Source organism: Orbicella franksi, chromosome 11, assembly GCF_964199315.1.
Source record: "Orbicella franksi chromosome 11, jaOrbFran1.1, whole genome shotgun sequence".
Classification (NCBI taxonomy): Eukaryota; Metazoa; Cnidaria; class Anthozoa; order Scleractinia; family Merulinidae; genus Orbicella; species Orbicella franksi.
The window spans coordinates 28724601-28747752 of record NC_138155.1 but is presented as its reverse complement, the minus strand read 5'-3'; the positions used below and the strand labels follow the sequence as shown (position 1 = coordinate 28747752).

At 43.6% G+C, this 23152-nt stretch overlaps 1 protein-coding gene and 1 pseudogene across 1 annotated transcript in view; one reads left to right on the top strand and one right to left on the bottom strand.

Moving 5' to 3' along the window:
* LOC145502521 (uncharacterized) overlaps positions 1-23152 on the top strand; it is a 94581-nt gene that overhangs the window by 45682 nt on the left and 25747 nt on the right. The window lies entirely within an intron of this gene.
* LOC145502526 (uncharacterized) lies at positions 1473-2722 on the bottom strand (annotated as a pseudogene).

The window sequence follows — 23152 nt, the reverse complement described above, 5'->3', positions numbered from 1 at the left end:
TTCCCGGGCCAGCTGCGTTCTTTTGGCAACCATTTTTCCAGCAGCCACATGTTTTGGATTTTTTACGCGCTGCGTGTTTTCAGTCGGAGTTGTCGCTTGCTGTGTGGCATTGACTGCAGGTGCTGCCTGGGTCTCGACCTGAGGAGCGTGCTCGGTAGACATTCTAAAGAGGACCATATTCTAAGCAAATGAAAAAAGTTTAATTGTTAACAATTTGACAGCAGGACCTCAATAGCTAGTAATGATTGGTGACGAGTTATTCTGTAGTTGCTGAGCCGGGTACTTCATCAACGCCCTCAAGCGAATAGCCATTTTCATCACGAGAAGGGTGGCTCTGTTCTGGCAACTGTGGACTAAAATCAATATGTTTTGTGGTGATCAGCGCCGCGTTGGCCGCAGCAAGAAATCGGCCGTACTTCAAATAAAGGTTGCCGGCCAGATTGGAGAGCTCTTTGTTCAAGATGTAGTCATTTCTGAGCTCTTTTTGGTCAGCCTTGATGTCTTTGATTTTGACAGTCATTCCGACCACTTTGGTTGCAAGAAAAATAAAGCTGTCAAGTAGGCTTTCCGTTGTCTTCGAGCCCACGTACGTCTCGTAGCGTTTGCTGAATTTCTCGACCTCTTTGTCACTCAGGCGCTTCACCTGCTCGTCGGTAAGCTGCACTCCGATTGCCTCTTTGGCTTTGTCTGTAGACACCAGCACAGCCAGCTGCTCGCGAAGAGCAGGAATGTCGGGTCCGGGGGCTGTTGGAACAAGGCCAACTGCGGGACCAGTCGACGGCTCGGGCTCGGTTTGAAGAATGTTCATAAAGTCTGCTAACGCGGCGTCTTCTCCAGACATTGTGCAAGGTTATATACAACTTTCATTTTTTTATTCAAATAACTTTACCCCGTACGGGTGGCATAGCGCGAACACGAGATAAGAGAACTTTTGCTCTTTCAGCTTTGAAACCAGACCTTTGTCCTCATCCGGGGAGAGCTCGCCGGCGTAACCATCAAAGATAGCCTTTGTTGTCCTGGCCAAGGGGGTGTAAAAGAGGACGATCGCCGCCACGTTCTTCCGGAAGGAAGATGTTATGCCTGTCAACTTCGGGTCAGCGCCCAAACGCTGATGCCCATATGTCGGGCAGAAAAGGCAAGATTCACCAGCTCACCTGTACACCCTTTCACGTCTTTGGAGGCTGCGCAATCATCGAGGATTATGAGCGTGTTGGTGCCCACGAAAAGCCATCTCACAAGCTTCAACCACCTTTCCACGTCATGCTGCTTGCAGACTATCACATCCATTCTTGGATCGTTTTCGCCAAGCCGGTGGTAGGTCTTGTTCTGCGTGAACGTCGGGCAGATGAGCACGATGTAGTCGAACTTTCCGTGGAACGGGCCGTAGATCTGGTCCACCACGAACCTCGATTTGCCAGAATTGGTTGGCCCCACGATGAGAGCATTGAAGGGTATCTTGCTCGGGTCCATGTTCATATTCCCCCCTGTACATCAACCATCTGTCTCTCCATAATGTTGAACTGGGTGTCGGCGATGACGAATACGTGGCATTTCACGTCGCCTGAGCCTTCGGTTTTCCGCTCGATTTCCAGCTGGACCCCGTCCGTACTGTTCACAATCCGCGCGCTGTTGCCATGCATGTTTTGGTTAACCATGGAACGCATATCAATCACAAGCCCAAACCTATCACCGGTGTAAAACTTTGTCATATCCATGTGCTCCGTTTTATTTTTTTCTTTCAGAAACACGTTGTGGGCCTCTTCCCACATGTCCTTGCCTTCGATGCCGCTGTTGTAAAACATGTTGGGCGAGCCGTTGACCATGACGCTGACTTTCGTCAGATCGGGGAAGATGAATTTTTCTGAATCTCTTTGGCCAGCAGTATACGGCTCTACAAACAGGAGGAGGGCTTTCAGTGACGTTCTTTGGGCGTTGACTTTGATGGTGAGCCTCGGGTCAATGTCTTTTTTGAAGGGCACCTCTTTGTCATGCAACACGTGGTCGTAAAGGAACTCTTTGCCGTTGTAGTAAATGCTCCGAGCCTCATCTGCCAGAGTCTTGCTGCGGATCATTTTGTACTCGAGCTGGATGTTTTTCAGCTTGTATTTCAGCTGGTTTGGGTCGGAGCCTTTGACCACATGTTTTGCTTCGGCAAGTTTTACTTCGAACATGAGGTCGTTGTAAAGGGCCTGGGGGTAGAAAATGCCGTGGTCGGTTAAGATCTGATTGTCAAGCCTGATCCGGTACTTTTTTCCGTATACCTCGTTCAGCTTGTTTTCAGTGGTGAGGTCTTTCTTGTCTCCCGCGTCTGAGCAGATCTTGCACAGATCCTCGCTCTGAATCCCTTCGAGAATCCTGTTGTCGCGCTCTTCCTGCGAAAGGAAAAGGTCTTCGAAAGTTTTGTAGATGTCGTACCCAACTGTCTCTTGCAGGGTTCTTCCCGCAGACTTCACGACCAGCCTGTCAACGAGCGCCCGCATGACATTCTGGACGAGGAAGTTGTTGGCGTGCCCTCCAGAAAGGTCGATGTCAAAGACAAGCGCTAGCGACCCCAGCACCAGAACCTCGTTCTCGTTCAGCTTGGGCACGTAACGTACAGCGAATTGTCGGGGTTGGCTTCAGAGGGGTTAAAGGTGATTCGCTTGACCGCGCGCTCGGCCTTCATGGCGTGTACGGTCTTTTCGCTGTACGTTGGGCAAAAGTTCTCTGGAACAACTGACATTGTGTATAAAACACCGGCAATTATTTCTAATTTGAAAAATAATAGGCTTAAATATATTGCTATGGCAGAAGGCGGTGGCCAATTTGGTTACACAGATGATGGCGAACAAGAGGTTGACGCAACCCATCCTTTTGAGCCAGGAGCAGCGTCCACTCCCTACCAACCTGGCAACCCCTACCACGGGGGCGAACAAACGGAAATGCGTACAATGCTGCACGAGCAGTCCGGCCTTCCTGACACTTCTTATCAGGAAGAAACTCCTTTGCTTGGAAGAACACCTTCAATCAGTGATCTTCACAAAGAAAGCTATTTGCGGCAAAAACTCAAAAAAGCTGTAGTTATGATAAAAGACAAATTCGATAAAGCGAACTTTGAAAAACTCAGAATCAGAAGAGGCACTGGAAAATTTGAGGGAAAAATTGTTGCTGTGGCGCAGGGGCCCAAAAATACCGAGTACAAGATTCTAAAAGAAGACGAGTCAGGCTTAATGAAAAGTTTTATGGAAAGATTCAAAAATGAACTTGGGCCGGAGTCTAGTGAAATAATAAAAGAAGACCGAGATACAATGAGAGAACAATGCCAAAGACTGAAAGAAGCTGAAAAACAACTTCAACAGGCGGAAAAATTATCTGTGCAAAGAGAAAAAGAAAAAAGAGAAGTGGAAGTTCTTCGCAGTAAAATAGAGCAAACCGACGCTAAGATTGATTCCATTCAGGATGAACAAGGTTTGAACCTTGAAAGTGAAGCAGATCTGCGTAGGCTCAACGAACTGAAAAAGAACTATCAAACCGATCTCGAAAACAAGAAAAAAGAATTGGACTCGCTTACAAAACAAGCAAAAAAAAGAGAAAAGGAACAAGCCAAGGTTGACAGACTCAGGGCCAGCCTCGCAGAAAAAGAAAGTGAAACAAACGCCTTGGAAGAAAGGTACAACCAAACAAAAACGTTGGATGACCTGAAAGAGCAGGAAAGCGAGCTGCAGCGGCAAAACGAGGAAGACCAGGCGATCATCCAAGATGAGAATGCCTCGCCCTCCGAAAAAGAAGCCAGAGAAGGCAGAGTTGCAGAAAGAAACGAGGAGATCGCGCATTTGCAAACTCAGATTGAGGAAAGGGAAAGGGTCAAGGAGATCTTCAAAAAATATGGCGTGACATTGACCGCTATTCTTCTTGCCATTGGGACCACAATCGGAGCTGTAATCGGGGTCCTCACGAAAGGTTTGAAAGCCACCGGCAAAGCTTTAGAGAATGGCCTCAAAGATATTGCCGCGAAACTTCCCTCTCTGCTGCCTGGGCTGATTGGCTCGATTGTGAGTTTCCTGTTCAGAGCCACCGGCCAAGTCATCGGATTTCTGGCCGAGAACACCTGGCTGCTCATTCTTGCCGCGGTGGCCTTTTTGTTAGAACAATTTCTTAACAAGCAGCGTTAACTTACCTCCAAGCCATGAATAGCAACGCCGATAATACAACTACACCGACAATTACCGCCGTTTTGTTAATTTCATGTTGCAGTGTTTTATCTGGAGCCGTGGGCTCTATTTTTTCCACCATCGGCTGCGCTTGCTGAGTTTCAGACGGAGCTGGTTCCACCCCACACCCCGGGTCGAGGGGCTTGCCCCTCCTTGATTCTGCTGTTGTGGCTTTGTGTATCGGGTTGGACGGATGGCTGTTGGGAGGGTTAATTTTTGACGGGCCGCCTGCCATGAGTTTGAGCCCAGCTTTTTTTGTCTCTGGGTTTACCTCGTTCACTCCCAGTTTCATCCCGGAGACCGCCTGTTTCAGCTTGTTGTAACCGATCGTGCTTGCGGTGTTGATTATCATTTGCGCAGGCATGAGCCAGGCCAGGGGGGCTACAACGAGATTGAGCCTAACCTTCGCTTGATCCACTGCGAGCTGGCACCTTTGTACGCTCGCAGCCAAGTCGGGCTGTCTGATCGCGTCTTCCATCAGCGCCAGGAACTTGCTTTGGGCTTCTCTCGCCCGGCCACCAGAACCGAGAAAGCTGCTGCGGACGTTGACTTGCACGCCCAGAACGCAGTAAACGAAAGCCTCTATTGACTGGTTGATTCTCGACAAGCCCGCCTGATGCTGATGCAAAACCTGATGCTGTGTTTGGCATGAACCAGTCCGACTGGGTATCAGAAGCGGTCCCCGGCTCGATGTAATAAATCAGGTTTCCTTGAGTAGCGTTCCCGCCTTCATCGCTGAATTTGTTCCATCCCGGGTATAGGTAGTCAGTTTTCGACGTGCTGCTCGCATTGATGTAAACGCTACCCAGGCCGTGGTTTGCCCCTTGTGTGAAGCAGAAATCACTCGAGGGGGCAATGCCGAACTCGCTGCATATCCTTTTGTATGAAGCGACGTCATAATGATTATTGTATTGGTTGAAACGCGGATCTCTGGGCAAAGCGCTCATACTCTGAATTCCTCCTAGCTGGTACAAAATGCGCCTGACCATGAAGTACACGTAGAATTTGTAGAAAGCTCTTATCTGCGGGGGGAGATCCATCCTGCTGTCAAAGATTTCGCAAGAAACTCCGCACCCCTGTGTCGCGTAGAAAATCGCGAAGTTGAGCTGCTGCGGCCAATATTTCATGTCGGGCCCTCCTAACCAGTGTTTTGATTCGGTTCCAGACGTGTGTTTGAGTTTGGTGTCTTGAAATATTTCTCGGAATTTTGTCGTGAAATATTGGTCAGGCGTGACGTAGATTTCAATTGCGTCATTGAATATTTTTTTCAAGCTTGGCGTTTTACCGTCGAAAGGTACAGCAGGGATGGGCAGAATAACTTTTGAACCAAGCGGCGACAATTGGTAAGGAAAACCCCCCGCTGTCGCCTAAACCGAGCGCCTCTCATTTCGGCGCTCCAATATTTTCTGTCTGAACCGAAGACGCTTTGAAACGAGCCTTCGCTTTCTTTGAAACGAGCCTTCGCTTTCTTTGAAATGAGCCTTCACTTTCTTTGAAAAACACCTCAGCGGTTACATTTTTTTTCGGTCGATCATTATTTGTGAAATGAACCTGCTTTTGTCCACTTTTGGAAGACGGTTTAACAAGTTTGTCCACGCCTTTTTCTTCGTGGCATCTTCTTTTTTCAAAAACTTGGGATCATCGAACCCGGGATCTTGACGGATATCATTCCACATATTCGCCAAATTATTTGAACACAATTTTATTTGTTGAATATAAAATGGTTGTTCTCACTATTGTCACGCAACAGAACGAAGAGACAATATATTTTGAAAACCTGATACCGAAAGTGCATTTCATGAAACTCATTTCTTGCAGTTTGTACAACAGCTGGGACAATTTGAAACAAGAATTTTCCGCAACCTTCACAGAACAAAAAAACAAAGAAACCAATAAATTATTACCGGGGCATTATAGTTTAGAAACACTTGCAACAGAAATTGAAAATCTTTTCCCCCAAAGTAAATATAAGTTGGAAGCAAAGATTTACCAACCTCTTGGCCAGCTTGTAATCAGAAATCCCGGGATAAAATTGATACATTTTGATCGAGATTTCGCCGATTTTCTTAGTATGAGGCAAAAACATTTGCTGTTTGTAAACTTCGATTATTTTCTCTCCCACGGCATATTTCATTCATTGCGACATGATCGACACAGAGCGGAATCTGTTCAATGGCAAAAGGTCAGATATCTTCGCCTTGTTTGCTGTAAAAGGACAACCTTATGAAAAAGTGCACTACCAAACTTCTCCGCAACAGGTTTTGCGAGACTGCTCTACAGACGAGTCCATAAATAGCATCACTATTAGCGTGAAAGATGAAAATGGCGAACTCTTTGATTTCAAGGGCTTCCCTCTTCTTTTTGAATTAGAGTTAAATTAAGTTTCTATATATACGCAATGTCTTCGGAAAATCTGTTGCCACCAACCACGCCGCCTGCCGAGAATGAAAGAAGAATCTATCCAAGCCTCCCCGAAACGACAAATGCCGAGAATTTCTGGTGAACCGAAATAAGCAGAATATAAAAAGAAATATCTGCTGAGGTCGAGCATTACAGGCTTGTGTTGAAAAAATACAAAAAAACCCGGAAAGCGCTTCACTATTCCGTGGTTGGCCTTGGCGCTGTCACGGCAGCTCTGTCTTCTGGGGCTGTCGCAACATCACTCACTGGTGTTGGAATTGTTGTCTGCGCCCCTGTCGCCAGGATAGTGGCTTTATCTGGTCCAGTTTCCACTGGCCTGTCCGTTGTCAACAAGAAGCTTGAACGCAAAGTCAATAAGCACTCGAGAATCCATTCTCTGGCTATTGGGAAACGTGACTGGATAAACCTCGCCGTCTCACAGGCTCTTAATGATAATCGGGTTTCTGACACTGAGTTTCAACTGATCACACGTGAAATGCAGAAATATCGCCAGCTTAAAAAGACTTTGCGCTCGAACTTTGCACGAATACAAAGAAATCCAATCCAGCCAGATATCGAAAAAATAAGAAACCAGGTTCGGGACCAGGTTAGGGAAAAATATAGAAAAAAACTTGCGGATTAAACAGCAGATTTGAACTAAATTTTGAGCAAAAAAACACAAAACTTACTCTTAGTCTTATCAAAAACAGGTGATTGGGTTACGTTACTGTCACGCATGACGCGTGACGGGTCACACAAAAAAGCAAAATCCCTGTCGGGGGGTGCTTGTTGGCTGTTCTTTTGCCTAGCCCCGGCTAAGACTTTTTGTGCCGCTGACAAGGCGGCTGTCCCGTTTTACCTCCGGACGATGTTTGAGATCCCGAGGGACTTCTGAGCACCCCCCAGTCACCACTGGGCCGGGGCGGGTTCACCCGGGGTTGTCACCGTGGATGGTCTCACCCCATACCCCTGACAAGTGCCTGTACATGCCGTGTTAGGAATCAGAGGTGGCCACCCTCACATCCAAAAGCACCATCATTTGCTCGCTAATATATAGTAAAACTACTCAAGCTATATACATTGATCAGTCGCCTCTCCTTTCACTTGTGGTGTGCTTCTCTGTCCTCGCAGGTTTTCACACACGCATGCGCTTTTGGGTGGCGAGATGATGTCATGCTTGAGATATATTTAGAGCTTGGCTGAATAAATTATATCCCAACAACAGTTCTGAAGGCCAAAATGATTGTGCTTTTCCACGCTATTTGCTTTATTTTCACGGTATTTTCTACGCCCGTTTGGCAGAAAGAGGTCAGACAGATAACATATCAAGTCGTTGAAGCCATGCAAGAAGCAGAGGAAACTTAAACAGGCTCGATCGAGGCCCTTGTTCAAGGAATAACACATGTTACGAACGATCGAACGCTGTGATCGAATCTTCTTATTTTCTCGTTTCCTCCTGCTCGCTTCACTTCGACAGATTCTGTGGTGAAAAAATAACTTACAGCACGTTGTCTGGGCGTATTTTTTTGGTAAATTCTGTTCTGGTTCGTCATTTTCGGCCCAAACAAAAAAATCTTGAGTTGTCCTCCATGTTTTTCAGTACTGCTCGTCCAAGGGGCCTGGGGAATATTTGGTTCCAGTCTTCTGAGAAAAATGTCACGCAACTCGCTGATTTCAAAACAAAACTTTGCTTCGAACGAAGGTTTGTCGCCACCTTTTTCGCTAACGTCTGCCAAAAACAAACCACTTGTGCCAATCATAATTACCATCCCAGGAGCATACTTTTATAAAATTCTTGTACTCAGGGCTGGCTTCTACGATAGGTATTCTCGGCGGTCTTATCTTTGCTTTATGAACAGTTCCCTCCTTTTCGAAACAGAGGAAACAACACGCCTCTAACCAACAGTCTGGATGTTCAAAACAAATAACCATCGGCACAGTCTGCTCCCTGTACTGACAGAAAGGCAGTTTTAAAATATTCTTGTGTACCTTGTCCCACCCCATTTCATTTTTTTCCTTAATTTTTATCGTGATGTACTCCTTGAGAATCATCTCACGAAGCTCTGGAGGGAGTCTTTGAATGGCCACGGAAAGTCCGCAGGCAGCCATGACGGCATAGTATACACTGTGCATGCACTTCTCCAATAGGAAAAAAATTCTGGCACATTTTTGTATAAACTAGTGAAGGGCACATCTGCGCATATTGATTATGCACGTTGCAGCTTCGCTGGACCCTCTATTTCGCCCAATTTACCGCTGTGCTGTTGCATTACGCATGCACACTTTTCTGGCACAGCACTCACACCGCAGTTCTGGCACAGCACACACACGCAGTTCTGGCACAGCGCACACACACAGTTCTGGCACAGCACACACACACATATATAGTGAGGGTTCTGGTCACAAGCGAATGCAACACAGTGCGAGCGTAACACAACTCCAAATCTTCGGATGAGGAGTTGTGTTATGCTTGCACTGTGTTGCGTGAGTGCTGTGCCAGAACCCTCACTATATATGTGTGTACTGATATTCAACTGGCAAATGACTGATATTCAGCTGACAATCTTAACAAGTTCACCACCTGCCCTTGAAGGATATTTCACTGACCGTTGACTAATATTCAACTTATACTTGTCTGATATACCAGCAATTTGACAGATATTGAGCTAACACTAAACCAGTAGACTACTTTACGCTTGACCAATTCTCAAGCAACACTTTACTGATAATGTATATTACCAACACTTGACTGATATAGCATTAACTCTTTAAAGATATATTGTAGGCGCCAAAATTTTTGACATTAGTTCGTGCTTCTTGCTTCGTGTTTGGTGTTAAGTTTTGCGTAATTAGCTTCTTTTGTTTTGTGCCCTTTTGTATATGTTATGTTCATTTGCATACTCTATAAGTTCGGTTCACGTGTAATTTATTTCAGTTAGTAGCGTCATTGGGTTCTGTGAGCGTCTCTGGTTTTCGGTTCGTCTTTGGTTCATCACATTCGTCTTGTAAGTTTCTTCGTTTATTTCGCTTTGCCGCTTTTCTGCATTCTTCATGTTCGGTCGTTGTTAGTTATTTTATGTTCATTCCCGTGTTTGTAATTTTGTTATTTTCAGTTACCGTGTTTCGATCATCGGGTGGAATAAATTTCTATGTTAACGGAAGATCCGAAACCAGTTAAAAGCGTGTGCGACTTTATTCGTAAAAGACGAATCGGGTTTGTATTTATGGTCTATCATGATGTCTTCCGATGCTGCGGATGTTAATTTGTCCGATTCTGCAGGGAAGAGCGGTCAACCTGTTCAACGCACAAGTACACGTGTTCGTAAACCTAACTCTTCTTTGGATCATGAAGGAGTGTCACTTGAATGAATTCAAGAACTAAGAAAGAAGAGAGGAGGAGTGTTACCTTCTTTATCTGCTAAACGGAGAGAGATTGACAACCTTCTAACCGATGAAAGCAATTTGGAAGCAGTGAAAATAAAGCTGCCGGAAATTACATCGTTGTTTCGCAAGTTTGCTGAAGCCCAGCATGCGTATCATGCAGCTTTGACTGACGAAGGTCAAAGGCAAGAATCAGAGGTCTTAATTTCGCTGAAATCGAAAGCAGTTTGGATTTCTTCTGTTGAACGGTAAACGATTGGTTACGGGTTACGGAAATGAATCTTCAGGATAACCTGGTAATGCCCGATGACAGTGCCTCTCAAGTTGGAATTGGTCTACGAAACAAGCCTAAACCCTCTGAGTGTGGATCTAGATCTAGCAGGCTCTCCAAAACAAGCTCTATATCAGCTGCAAGAGCCAAAGAGGCAGCCCGCATCGCCGAACTTCGAGCCGAGGTACTTGCTTTAGATCAGCGCCATTCTCTTCAGGAGACGGAGCTACTCCTCAAACGTCAAGAGTACGAGCTTCAACTGAAGAAAGATGAGCTGAACCTCAAAACGGAATACGCTAAGGCTCTGGCTAGAGAGGAAGCTTATGCCCAAGCAGAAGCAGGAAACTTTGTTCCAAACATAGTGCCAGCCTCTAACACTCGTGTTGATGTTCCAGATGTGTCGTCCAACACCAAGGTCACGTGGACCGATGACATTAAAAGTTCACAGATTGTGAACAAAATCCTCAACACTGAAGGGAGAGACATTTGTATTGATGACATTTCCCTGTTTGTTGAGCAGAAGGTGCGTGCTTTGTCCAATCCAGTCTATACAAAACTCCCTTTCTTGGAAAAGGAAAAGAAGAATAACAGGGACAGGGGCCTGAGATCTAAATCTGAGAAGCGTGGTGACAAGCAAATTGCCCTCGTTACCATTAAGGACAAGAAGCCCCTCAGTACATCCAGTCGTGATTCGTCCAACTCGGCTGACCCTTCGCAGAAGAAGTGCCCCTTTTGCAATGCAGATCATACTCTCGCTGAATGTTCCAGTTTCGCCAAAGTGCCCGATGCTGATCAGCGCGACTTCGTAATGAAGCAGCGGCTTTGCTTCTCTTGCTTGAATGGCGGCCACCAGTCCAAAGGTTGCTACAAGAAGAAACCCTGCAATCACTGCGATAGGAAACATGCCACTGTGTTGCATCCAAGTACCCCGGATGTTGTTGTTGGAGTCAGAACACAACAAGACTCTGTTGGAACTGAGTGTGGAGAAGGCAGACCTCAATCTTTGAACAGCCAGTCAAACACTGTCCAGAACACAAACCAGAACACTGGTGATCACTTCTGTGGCTTAACCACGATGGAAGGTTCCCCCGTTACTGCCTTGCCTATAGTGGCTGTAAAGGTTAAAGTTAAAGACAGTCCTCTGTGCATCGAAACTTATGCGTTACTCGACAATGATCGACAAGTCTTAGAGTCCATTCCACCAGAAGACAGAGCCAAGGAGGTGAAGGAGCTTAATCTTGAATGCGATGCTTCCCAGTGTGCTTATGGAGCTGTCTCATATCTTAGGGAAGTCAATTCAGATGGTCAGGCTCATTGCTCCTTTCTGGTTGGAAAATCCCACCTCACCCCTTTGAAGCAGATGAGTATCCCAAGATTGGAATTAGCAGCCGCAACTGTGTCAGTTTGTTTAAACAAGTTGTTGAAGAATGAGCTGGAAATTCCAATAGATAAAATCACCTTCTGGACTGACAGCATGACTGTCCTGCGCTACATTGTGAATGAGTCCAAACGCTTCCACGCTTACGTCACTAACCGGGTTGTTATCATTAGAGGAGACTCAAGTCCTTCACAATAGAGATACATAGAATCCAAGTCCAATCCAGCCGACAATGCCTCACGAGGAACTTCTGCAGATGCATTCATTTGAAATGACCGTTGGATAAAGGGGCAGGATTTCCTTTTTAAGCCTCCTTCCAAATGGGTTAACCTACCAAAACACAGTACAGAGCTGTCTGGTGATGACCCGGAGGTGAAACGAGAGTCAAAATCCTTTGTTGTCGGTGCGTGTCCGAGTGAGATTCAGTCCAATGTCATTTCTATGGTCCAGCGGTTCTCATCCTGGCTCAAGTTATTGAAGTTCATCGTGCTTTGTCTTCAGTGCCAAAAGAGATTTATTACCAGGAAACGAAAGTCTACGCAAGACACCTTTGACAGAAGCTCCCAGATAGCCAGTTTGGAACCTTTGACCTGTTCAGAGATAAATGATGCAGAGAGAGAAGTAACCATGTTTGATCAGAGTCGTGCCTTTGCAGAAGAGAAAAGAGCCATCGAGAAAGGGAACTGTGTGAAGAAGTCAAGCATCCTTGCAAAATTGGACCCGATTTTGGTGAACGGTCTTCTTCGTGTCGGTGGACGTCTAAGCAGAGCACCTTTGCATGATGACTCAAAGCACCAGATAATTATTGCCAAAGATTCTCCTCTTGCCCGGCTTCTAATCCAGCACTTTCACCAGAAGAGTAGTCACTCTGGCAGAGGATACGTTCTGTCCCTTTTGAGAGAAAGATTTTGGCTCATCCGTACCAATCTTACCGTGCGAAGTGTACTTGCATCCTGCTTTGGTTACAGACGGTGTCAGGGCGCTGTTGGAGAGCAAAGGATGGCCGATTTGCCACGCCCTCGAGTGACCCCAGATCAACCCCCTTCACTTGTGTGGGAATAGACTATTTTGGTCCCTTTCTTGTTCGTCAAAAGAGAAGCATGGTTAAACGCTATGGAGCTATCTTTACTTGTTTGGCTGTCAGAGCTGTTCACCTGGAGATTTCATATACGTTGGACACAGATGCCTTCATCCTGGCACTTAGACGCTTCATTGCCCGAAGAGGTCAAGTGAAAGAGATACATTCGGACAATGGAACAAATTTCACAGGGGCTGAAAAGGAGCTACGAGTCATGATTGAATCCTGGAACCAAGCCAAGATCCACGAAGAGCTCTTACAGAAAGGCATCCAATGGTATTTTAATCCACCGGTGGCCTCGCATCATGGTGGCACTTGGGAAAGAATGATAAGATCCACTCGAAAGATCCTGGGAGGCCTAGTTAAAGAGCAAACGCTCGACAATGAGAGCCTTCAAACTCTAATGTGTGAAGCCAAGAGCATCATCAATGGCAGACCTTTAACTAGTCTCTGATGACCCGAAAGATTTGGAGCCCTTAACACCGAATCATCTATTGTTATTATGTCAGGAAGCTTCTCTTCCACCAGGTGTCTTCGAAAGAAATCAGTTGTATTCAAGGCGGAGGTGGCTGCAAGTTCAATATTTGGCTAACGTCTTCTGGTATAGATGGAAAAGAGAGTACCTTCCATTGTTGCAGGAGCGCCAAAAGTGGTTACGCCCAAGGAGGAATCTCTCAGTAGGAGACACCGTTATAATTGTGGATGAGCAGTCGCCTAGGAATTTATGGCCAATCGGTCAAGTCAGTGAGGTTTACCCTGATAGCTGCGGTTTCGTTCGACGTGTCAAGGTCATAACAAAGAAGTCGACGCTGGAACGTCCAGTCAGCAAACTTTGTTTATTGGAGCAAGTTTAGAGCATCTTTAGATGCTTTGACTTGGAAACGCCCTATCAGGAAGCTGTGCCTACAAGAGTCAATTGAACAGCTTGGAGCGAAAGTTCCGTGACTGTTGTTGTTTTGCGTGACTGCTAAAGGGCGTGTGACTTGCCTTAAAGGGAAACACTCGAAAAGACGTTTCATAGCAGTATTTTTTGTTGATATTTTAAGGCGTCTAGACTTTAAGTGACTACCGCTTTGCATTTTAATTACTTAAGTAATTCTGGGCCTGTTTGTTTCGTTGGTAAATACACGGTTTACACCTTCGTATTTAAGGGGCCGGAATGTAGGCCCAGAATTTGTGACATTTGTTCGTGCTTCTTGCTTCATGTTTGGTGTTAAGTTTTGCGTAATTAGCTTCTTTTGTTTTGTGCCCTTTTGTATATGTTATGTTCATTTGCATACTCTATAAGTTCAGTTCGTGTGTAATTTATTTCAGTTAGTAGCGTCTCTGGTTTTCGATTCGTCTTTGGTTCATCACATTCGTCTTGTAAGTTTCTTTGTTTATTTCGCTTTGCCGCTTTTCTGCATTCTTCATGTTCGGTCGTTGTTAGTTATTTTATGTTCATTCCCGTGTTTGTAATTTTGTTATTTTCAGTTACCGTGTTTCGATCATTGGGTGGAATAAATTTCTATGTTAACAGAAGATCCAAAACCAGTTAAAAGCGTGTGCGACTTTATATATCACTGACTCTTGACAGATATTCAAAGACACGAGACTCATATAGTACACACATTTGTCTGTTATATCACCAACACTTGAGGGGCATTCAACTGTGAGTTGAGTTTAAAAGATACACCAGGGACACTTGTTCAATATTCATTTCACCCTTGAGCTATGTATATACCATGAAATAGAAAGGTTTGACCAGCTTACAACTGGCCCTTGAGTGATATACCACCATCATTTGATTGGTATTCCACTAAATACTTGACCAATATGCATGTACCATCAACACTGAAACACTCTATCACTGATACTTGAACTCTGCTGACGCTTGACTGAGTGGCTGCCGACAATTGCAACAACAACAATCTTTATTTCCCTTAGTCTCACAGAAATATTTTACAAAGTTATATGTTAATAAAGTTATGGGCCTGAGTACCTCAATTAACTAGAGAGTTAAATAGGACAGGCAGTCAGGTCTACAGATGACCTGTCTATTCAGATGATACTCACAGTTTTCCGATTCTTAGAACCAAAAATCCTTTCCCTCAACCCAGTCCAACATTAATTTTACCCCTCATTTCTTGAACTACCTGAGATTTCAAACCAATTCTTCTTAATCAGGATTCCACTGTATGAACAGGATGATAGTAAATATCATTACTGTTCTCTGTGCATTGAATTTTTATCATTCAGTCTTGAAGTATCTTTTCTTATGAGACTTAAAAAGTTGTAGCAAATTTTATTGATAATCATTTAAGGAAGTTGTTATTGGTGGTTTTTGTGAGCTTGTTTATATCTTTTGTTGGTTTTGTTTCGATAAATTGTAATAAGATAAGCTAAACTCAATAAATCGATAGCACTTAGTGTAAAATCGATAATTATTGATAACTCACAACGAATCCTGTTATTGATTTTTGATATCATTGACTAAGTTTTATTGATTATTATCGAATATTATTGATTATTGAGTGACTACCCTGGGGAGCATTTTAATACTCCAACGACTTGTTTAACTGTCCGGTCACGTCTTTTGTTCAAACAGTGAAAAGAAGCTTTTCTCTTTCTTTCTTTTCCATCCAATGGAAACCAGCGGCACAGTTTTTGCATTGTTGTTTCACTGGTAATAAAGAACAAGCTGGAATGATGAATTGCACGACAGAGGACGTCACTGGTGACATCTTGCAGTTTTGTATCAAATTTCATGCCTCAAATTTCACCCAGAATCCGATCACATTACGATTGCTATGATTTCTTTTGAATGCTCTTTTAGAGGGCATTCCAAGAAAGAGTGTGATATATCTGGTCGGTTCAGACACCAGACAGCATTTATTAATTTAACTATTAAAGACCTGCTCAAAAGACGTTTCTGATCATTCGAGTAGCTGTTAAAAACCATATTGCAGGTGTTGAAGTGGAATGGAAGCTTTGCCCTTATAGAGCTGATTTGTTTGATGAGCCAGGAGAATCCCTTACTATGTGCCCCCTTCACAGAGATGAGTTTGGTCTTGGATGGCAAAAAAGAAATGAGGTGTCTGTTTCTGTTTTCACTGTTTGAAAAATAAGTTTCACTGTACATTTTGACAAAGAGGCAGACAAAAAAACGCACTGAAAGTTACCTTTGGTTTTACTTACCTGCAATCGTTACAAAACGAGCGAGTTAAATGTATTTTGGAATTATCGGATGAAACTCAAATAGAAATGAGGTTGTAGTAGAGAGTTTTGTAGTGTAACATGATTCAGCCATATGAGTTTATCCAAGCCAAATAATTATTGTATATTGAATTATTGCCCAATTTTCTCATAGTTAAGTATGGTTCCAATCAAACGATTCCATTGTCAAACAGCACATGATACGTAGTTGATGATATAGTTGAAGCTCACACTCCCATTTGACCGCAAAACTATCATCCACTATCACTGACTATGAAAAATGTTATCAATTGTCATTCACTTTGAACTTGTTCAAATACTTTAAAATAGTCTAAAAGTCCTATCCTGTTTGACTTCGCGAAGGATCGTGAATGTTTTTCGGTCAAATTAACAAAATGACGTCAGTTTTTTTGTGCATCTGTCATCTCATTGATGATAAATTGGGTCATAACATTGTCAAAGTGGCTGGGGAACCATGAGCCGCGGGCGAGTGGTTCTGCAGTAAACTTTGACAATGTTATGCCAAAACTTATCATCAATAAGAGGAGAGATGGGTTACAGTTCCTTCTCAAATGTAACTATAATGCTGACTGTATAAACAAAAATTTACCTACCTTCTATTGGGAGCTTTTACAGTACTTTCAAGAGTTCAAGAACAAGACTAAAATATTCCCATATGGCAACTTCCTGCTCTGGAATAATGAAGCGATAACCATCAAGAAAAAGATGCTATTTTGGAAATCCTGGTTTAACAAGAAAATCTTTTTTATTCAAGATATCCTAAATGCTGATGCGAATTTCTTAACTTTCAGGGAATTTCAGAACAAGTTTAGTATAAAAACAAATCTCCATTGTCCACAGTCCTTTTACTCTGAAGCGTTAATATGTTTTAACTATGTAAATACCACTGATATTAGCCTCTCCAATAAACAAATAACCTTCAATACCTGCTCTTCAGCAATTAACTGATTACCCAAGACGCAGACTACACTTATTCATAATTTTACTCAAACAATATATTTGCGCATGCAAATACTTTGAGAAGAAACCAATCTTAAAGGAATTTCAAAGTAAAGTTTTATTGCAATGGCAAATTGAGATTTGTGCTCTTCCTTAAATTCTTGTTTTATAAAAAGGGAGTAGTTATATGTATGTAAAAAGATGTACCAGTCATACAGCAGCAACCAACAGCTATAATAATTTTCTTCAGTGCAGTTTTGTCTTAATTCAGTACTGTAATGAGTTGATTTTCGTTTCTTTAAGATGTTCTAAACAGTGCAATCGATGTAAGACGTGTGAACTGTAAAATATTGTATTGTAACTAGTTTTTGTGTGTTGCAAAAAACTGACGTCAATTTGTTTTTTACAATAACAAGACCCAAAAGTGGTCAAATGCCAGGAATAAATCAGGGGAAAAGACACCATAAACTTGCTGTGAACAAATATAAGTGTCTTTTATTCAAAATGACGCGAACAATGTCAATAGCTTTTCTCGCTTTTTGATTGGCTACTTAGAAAAGTCCATAAAATCTCATTGGCTAAAAAGATTGACAGTTTGACAGCTGAAAGTTGAACTTGAAAGCTTGCATAAATTAAAATTTTATCGGTCTGTACTCTTATTGATGACAAAAATGAGCCAATCAGCATGCAAGAAATTAGCCAGTTATTGTAAAATGTTTCCCCTGAAATCTGGGTAGGCTCGTGTTTTCGCAACATGACTAAGCAGAGCTGAAATTGTGGTAAAAAAAGCTTATATCCGGAAGCACTCCCTATGATACGAATCTGGATAGAGTTGTACAGAGTACTCGAACCTTGTCCCCAGAGTCTTCTCCTCAATGAATATAAAAGGATGGATGCTCTCTTAATTAGTTCTGTGCAAACAGCTTCTTTAATAACTGTGGTTAAGTTACTAAACCTCAGTAAGCAGTGACTGTAGTAAACATCTTTTGTGAAAACACGGCAATAATCAACACTTGACTAGTATTGAACCAACGTTTGTCTTACATTAAACCAACACCTCTGGATGCTCAACTGATGCCTCACAAAAATTCCTCAAAAACTTGGCCACTTTGCCACTGACACTTGAAGGACGTTAAACAAACACCAGACCTATAATCAACTGACACAACTTATATGACACACACTAGTCTGAATGATATAACACCAGCACTTGACTGGCATTCTACCATCAGATACCACTACCACCAAGACATCACCAACACTTGATGATCGTTCATTTGACACTTGACAAATAACATGCCTCCCAGTTCTCCAAAAGTCTTGAGGGACTTCATTGACATACCAGTGCTATTTTACCCCTGCTTCAGAGACATAACTATTTCAAATTTAAAATGTAAACTTCCTCCATTTTACTTAAAATCCTGTTAACTTTTTTTCAGGTAGAATTGCTGAGTAGGCAAGGCACAGAGCTTGAACAAGGGAGAATATTGACTGAATGATATAGAGACCAGCACGTGAGTGAGTTTACCAGCTTTGGATAATATTTTGTCACAATGCCTAGATCACGTTTACCATGCATTAAGCGTTGTTCTGTGTGTTGGTTGATAGGTAGTCAGTATATCAGTGTATTAATTATTTTAGTAGTAATACATGTATATAGTCGATTGTTACTTGAGTGATATACCAGCAACACTTGACAGATATTAAGCGACACTTAACCAATAGACTACTTGCGCTTGACCTAATTTTGGAGAAACACTTGATTGATAAACTACCAACAGCTGATCCCCCCCCCCCCCCCTTAGCTTAAGGTCTGGATCTCCCACTGTACCACCATCATTTGAGTGGTATTCCACCAAATAATTGACCAATATACATGTACCATTGACACAACCACTGTACCACTACACACATATATAATGAGGGGTCTGGCACAGCGGGTTGCAAGGGGACAACAACCGTCCGAAAAAAGCCCCCCAGCACCTTCTCCTCAGACTTAAGCTTTGGAGAAGGTGCTGGAGGGCTTTTTTCGGACGGTTGTTGTCCCCTTGCTACCCGCTGTGTCCAGAACCCTCATTATATATGTGTGTGTGTGTAACGCAACAGTACAGCAGTAAATTGGGCGAAATAGCGGGTCCAGCGAAGCAGCAATGTCCGTAAAGTCCGTAATCAATATGCGCGGATGTGCCACCCTGACTAGTATATACAAAAATGTGCCAGAATTTTTTTCCTATTGAAGAAGTGCTTCCACAGTGTATACGCCGACATGGCTGCCGGCGGACTTTCAGAGGCCATTCAAAACCTATCTCCAGAGCTTCGTGAGATGATTCTCAAGGAGTACATCACGATAAAAATTAAGGAAAAAAAGGAAATGGGGTGGGACAAGGTACATGAGAATATTTTAAAACTGCCTTTCTGCCAATACAGGCAGCAGATTGTGCCGATGGTTATTTGCTTTGAATATGCGAACTGCCGTTTCGAGGGATGTTGTTTCCCCTGTTACAAAAGTGGAACTCTTAATAAAGCGACTCCAATGGAGTTAATTCCTCTCATAGAAGCCACCCCCTGAGTACAAGAATTTTTTAAAAGTATGCTCCTGGGATGGTTATGATTGGCACGAGTGGTTTCTTTTTGGCAGGGAGCGTTAGCGAAAAAGGCGGCGACTAACCTTCGTTCGAAGCAAAAGTTTTGTTTTGAAATCTGCGAGTTGCGTGACATTTTTCTCAGAAAGACTGGAACCAAATATTCCACAGGCCCCTTGGACGAGCAGTACTAAAAAACATGGAGGACAAGTCAAGGTTTTTTTTGTTTGGGCCAAAAATAACGAACCAGAACAGAATTTACCAAAAAAATATGCTCAGGCAACGCGCTGTAAGTTATTTTTTCACCACAGAAGCTGCCGAAGTGAAGTGAGCAGGAGGAAACGAGAAAATAGCAAGATTTGATCGCAGCGTTCGATCGCTCGTAACATGTGATATTCCTTGAAAAAGGGCCTCAATCGGTTTCCTCTGCTTCTCGCATGGCTTCAATGACTTGATATGTTATCTGTCTGACCTCTTTCTGCCAAATGGGTGTAGAAAGTTCCATGAAAATAAAGCAAATAGCGTGGAAAAGCACAATCATTTTGGCCTTCAGAAGTGCTGTTGGGATATAATTTATTCATCCAATCTCTAAATATATCTCAAGCATGACATCATCTCGCCACCCAAAAGCGTATGCGTATGTGTGAAAACCTGCGAATTTAGGCAAAGGACAGAGAAGCAACACCACAAGTGAAAGGAGAGGCGACTGGATCAATGTATATAGCTTGAGTAATGTTACTGTTTATCAGCGAGCAAATGATGGTGCTTTTGGATGTGAGGGTGGGCACCTCTGATTCCTAATACGGCACGTACAGGCGCTTGTCTGGGGTATGGGGTGAGACCATCCACGGTGACAACCCGGGGTGAACCCGCCCCGGCCCAGTGGAGACTGGGGGGTGCTCAGAGGACCCTTGGGACCTCAAACCTCATCCAGAGGTAAAACGGGAGAGCCGCCTTGTCAGCGGCGCGAAAAGTCCCAGCCCAGGGCTAGGCAAAAGAACAGCCAACGAGCACCCCCCGACAGGGTTTTTGCCCTTTTGTGTGACCTGTCACGCAACGTCACGCGTGACAGTAACGTAACCCAGTTGCGTAACGTCACGCGTGAAGGTAACGTGGGGTAACACAATCACCTGTTTTTGATAAGACTAAGAGATAGTTTCGTGTTTTTTCGCTCAAAATTTAGTTCAAATCTGCAGTTTAATCCGCAAGTTTTTTTCTATATTCTTCCCTAACCTGGTCCCGAACGTGGTTTCTTATTTTTTCAATATCTGGCTGGATTGGATTTCTTTGTATTCACGCAAAGTTCGAGCGTAAAGTCTCTTTAAGTTGGCGATATTTCTGCATTTCATGTGTGATCAGTTGAAACTCTGTGTCAGAAACCCAGTTATCATTCAGAGCTTGTGAGACAGAGCAGTTTATTGAGTCACGTTTTGCAATAGCCAGAGAATGGATTCTCGAGTGCTTATTAACTTTGCGTTCAAGCTTGTTGACAACGGACAGGCCAGTGGAAACTGCGCCAGATAAAGCTGCTATCCCAGCAACAGGCGCGCCGACAACAATTCCAACACCAGTGAGTGATGTTGCGACAGCCCCAGAAGACAGAACTGCCGTGAAGGCACCAAGGCCAACCAGGGAATAGTGAAGCGCTTTCCGGGCTTTTTTATATTTTTTCAACACAAGCCTGTAATGCTCGACCTCAGCAGATATTTCTTTTTCAATTCTGCTTATCTCGGTTAGCCGGAAATCTCGGCATTTGTCGTTTCGGGAAGGCTTGGATAGAGTGTTCTTTCATTCTCGGCAGGTGGCGCGCTTGGAGGCAACAGATTCGCCGAAGACATCGCGTATATATAGAAACTTAATTTAACTCTAATTCAAAAAGAAGAGGGAAGCCCTTGAAATCGAAGAGTTCGCCATTTTCATCTTTGACACTAATAGTGATGCTATTTATGAACTCGTCTGTAGAGCAGTCTCGCAAAACCTTTTGTGGAGAACCCTGGTAGCTCACCTTTTCATAAGGCTTCCCTTTCACATCAAACAGGGCTAAGACGTCTGACCTTTTGCCATTGAACAGATTCCATTCTGTGTCAATCAAATCACAATGAATGAAATATGTCGTCTGATATCTAACCCGTTTTACAAGTGTTATAGGATCCAACTTTTGCCCAATACCAAGAAAATTGGCTAAATCGCGGTCAAGTTCAATCGGTTTTGCCCCAAAATTTCTGATTACAAGCTCGCCAACAGGCTGATTTATTTCTGTTTCCAACTGATTATAATGATATTTGTTGAACAGACCATCTATTTGTTTTGCCATGCTTTCTAAATTATAATGCCCTGGGGGTAATTTACTAACTGACAAAGCTCTATCTTTGTTTTTATCTCCCAAGGAGCCTGAACCTTCTTTTTTCAAAGTGTCCCAGCTGTTGTACAAACTGCAAGATATGAGTTTCATGAAATGGACTTTCGGTATCGGTTTTTCAAAAGATATTGTCTGCCTGTTCTGTTGCGTGACAATAGTGAGAACAACCATTTTATATTCAACAAATAAAATTGTGTTCAAATACAATGCCAAATGTGTGGGATGATATCGGTCAAGACCCCGGGTTTGGTGATCCCAAGTTTTTGAAAAAAGAAGATGCTGCGAAGAAAAAGGCGTCAACAAACTTTTTAAACCGCTTTCCAAAAGTGGACAAAAGCAGGTTCATTTCACAAGCAATGATCGACGAGAAAAAAAACGTAACCACAGAGGTGTTTTTCAAAGAAAGCGAAGGCTCGTTTCAAAGCATCTTCGGCTCAGACAGAAAATATTGGAGCGAGGAAATGAAACAAGCATTCGGTTTGGGAGACAACGGGGGTTTTCCTTACCAATTGTCGCCACTTGGCTCAAAAATTTCTTTGCTCATCCCTGCGGTACCTTTCAATGGCAAAGTGCCAAGCTTGAAAAAATATTCAACGACGCAATCCAAATCTATGTCACGGCTTACCAATATTTCAGGACAAAATTCCGAGAAATATTTCAAAAAACCAAACTCAGGCACACTTCTGCAGTCGAATCAAAACACTGGTTAGGAGGGCCTGACATGAAATATTGGCTGCAACAGCTCAACTTCGCGGTTTTCTGCGCGACACAAGGTTGCGGAGTTTCTCACGAAATCTTTGACAGCGGGATGGATCTCCCTCCGCAGAAAAGAGCTTTCTACAAATTCCATGTATATTTCACGGTCAGGTGCATTTTGTTCCAGCTAGGAGGTATTCAGAGCGTGAGCGCTTTGCCCGGAGATCCGCCATTCAGCCAAATGAATAATCATTACGACGTCGCTTCGTACAAAAGGCTATGCGGCGAGTTCAGGATAGATCCGTCCAGCAATTTTCGCTTCACGCACGGGGAAAACCACGGTCTCGGAAGCGTTTACATCTATGCGAGCAGCGCATCGAAAACTGAGTACCTATACCCGGGATGGAACAAATTCAGCGATGAAGGTCGCAAAGCTATTCAAGGAAACCTGATCTATTACATCGAGCCGGGGGCCGCTTCTGATACCCAATCGGACTGGTTCGTGCCAAACACAGCATCAGGTTTGCCACAGGCGGGCTTAGCGCGAATCAACCAGTCAATCAAGGCTTTCGTTTACTGCATCCTGGGCGCACAAGTCAACGTCCGCAGCAGCATTCTTGGTTCAGGCGGTCGAGTGAGAGAAGCCCAAAGTGAGTTCCTGG